The sequence below is a fragment of the Anneissia japonica genome, unplaced genomic scaffold, assembly GCF_011630105.1.
Source record: "Anneissia japonica isolate Jap-2015-1 unplaced genomic scaffold, ASM1163010v1 scaffold288269_len51329_cov104, whole genome shotgun sequence".
Lineage (NCBI taxonomy): Eukaryota > Metazoa > Echinodermata > Crinoidea > Comatulida > Comatulidae > Anneissia > Anneissia japonica.
This window is the reverse complement of record NW_022687730.1, coordinates 23,224-25,917: the sequence shown is the minus strand read 5'-3', so window position 1 is coordinate 25,917 and position 2,694 is coordinate 23,224.

Genomic DNA, 2,694 nt, shown 5'->3' with positions numbered 1-2,694 from the left:
ATACTATATTATGATCAACAAATCACAATTTCGCATTTAGCACAATTTTCTTCACTTTTTATTGTTATTAATATAAATATCAATTATTACTATCGTCATCATCATCATTGTTATTATTATTATTACTATTAGTATTATTAAACAAACATTTAAAGAAACTTGCAAAAGGATAAAAACGAAATTGAACACAGTATCGCATGTACTTTACATAGGCCTACTTCAAAAACGTGATTTCACAACCACCTCAGCCCCACCATGGATAGGGGTGAGGTTTGAAAATTTGAGGAAATAGTACCTCTCGAGATGGCCGGAAATGACACTTTTATATAGTAAAATTCATCATCACATNNNNCGTTTCATTTTGACTATAATGGTAATGTGATGAATTTTACTATAAGTGTCATTTCTGGCCATCTAGAGGTACTATTTCCTCAAATTTTCTCACCTCATTGTGGGGCTGGGGTGGGTGTCGACTTACAAAATATCCTCCCCTCCACCTTTCAAAACAGATCTGTGCCCTTCCCTGGGTATGACATTAAACTCCATCGAGTCGGCTCCTGATGTATGTGTTAGTGACTGCTGTTTGTTTTTATGATGTGATCTGGTTTTTCATGTCCATTTTTCGTGATTATGACTATTCTGGATAAAGAATGTTTTGAGCAGAGGTGGATTCAAGGCGGCACCTCCACCCCCCTTTATTTTTTAAGGAAAAAAATATTCAAATTGAAGTGCGAGAGTGTAATTTCCGGCCATCTAGAGATGCCCTAATCATAAATTTTCTTACCTCAGCCCCAACCATGGTGGGGCTGAGGTTGGTGGTTCCTCGGTCTGTGATAGTCCCTTCCTGGTTCACCTCTCTTTCGAATTCTTGGATCTGCCACTGTTGATTTATTATATAATTATTTTTCGCTTATTTATAATGCGTCTATTGCAATTTTCACTTTACCCTCTCAAACAGTCCTAAGAACGTTCAGAGTGCGCTACTTCACAGGGGGATTCGCCCCCTTGACCCCGCCGGGGTCATACGTAATTCGCATAACGGCTCCCCCCCTTTCAAAATCCTGGCTACGTCCCTGATATACTCTACGGTGTTCGGTGAATTCTTCGAGACTGTGTATGGTAATAAAGGGTGAAATAATGAAACGGTGTGAGGTAGACACTCTCCAATAAGCTGTAAAATCAATATTCATAAATACGCAGTATATAATTGGTAAGATGATAACTTACTTTTCTATATCTAGAAAAGTAAGATTTTTAATGAGGGGTTGTACTATTATGTCATGAGATATTTTGATTGTAAAGAAGTTAAATAAGGTTATATCATTATCTCTAAGTGGGGTTCATTTTTACTAAAGAATTTGGAAGTAATCTTTCCTTGATTTTACTGTGCACACCATTTGGCATAATTTTATTTGAATTAATGAAAATTACAGGTTGGATTAATTCCTTAGATTGTTCTTTCTGAGGGTTGTAATAACATTTTAGATAGTCATTATGTCATATGTTGGCCTTGATTACGTACCCTTCTAAGTCTACCTTTTTATGGTGACTTTTGGCATGGGTGAATTATAATCACTGATGATTTTAGGAATGTTAGTCATTCTGTATTGATTATTGTATTTTAGTCCTTTGTATTTTTTTTTTGCTATGAACAAAAATGTTTTAGGTAGCTTTATGCAGAAATTAAATTTTCAAGATATAATACTTTTCTAGAGCTAGAAACGTAAGATATCTTACTTTTCAAAATCTAGGAAATTAAGATAAATCTTGTGTCTTACTTTTCTAGATCTTACTTTTCTAGACACCCCTGTTTGTAATGAACATTAGGGTGGAGTCTATAAGCTGTAACAGCGGCTTACTGTAACTGTTGGATGGCCATGGGTGTATGACCTCGATGTTCTAAAATAATCTGAGGATTGGGAATAGGAAAGCCTGTATTTTTCCTATTACCTCTAAATTATATATATTTGATGAAATTAAACCTAATTTTTAACGATGTGGTTACTAGTGTTGTATCCAGGATTTAAGGAAAGGGGTGCTGAATGAAATGAAAGTCCACACCATGTCAGCGCAACCTTGGTTGGCGGTGACATGGGAATATTTTAAGTATTTTGGACCTCTGGATGCCCGCAAATGCGACTTAAATTACCTTTCATTTTTACAATTTTTTTAAACAAAATGAGTAAAAAAAAAACCCATTATAAGGTACCAAAAAATTCATTTCAATACTTACAATTTCAAAAACATACCATATCCACCTGAGCCCCAACATGGTTGGGGCTCAGGTGAGGATATTTTAAGAATTTAAGACTTACAGATACAGCACTTAAATAGTACAAAATCTACGAGTGAATTTAAATTTATGAGTGAATTTAAGAATTTGAGATTTTAAAGACGCCAAAGTACGGCATTTTGATACTTAGAAAATTATGATAATTACCATCAACCTCAGCCCACCATGGTTGAGACTGCAGGTAAGACAACTGTAAGAATTTGAGACTTTAATTACAAAGAATCTACAAAAAATACTATATCCACTGTGCCGGCGTCCAACCGGAGGTACTACTACAAAATACACTTCTTCCAATTGCTTTAGGATATCGGCATACTTTATTCGTACTAACCGGTGAAAACTATAATAAAATGGAATAAGGTGAAAGCATAAGCATATGCCTGAGTCAGTCTGTATTGTGT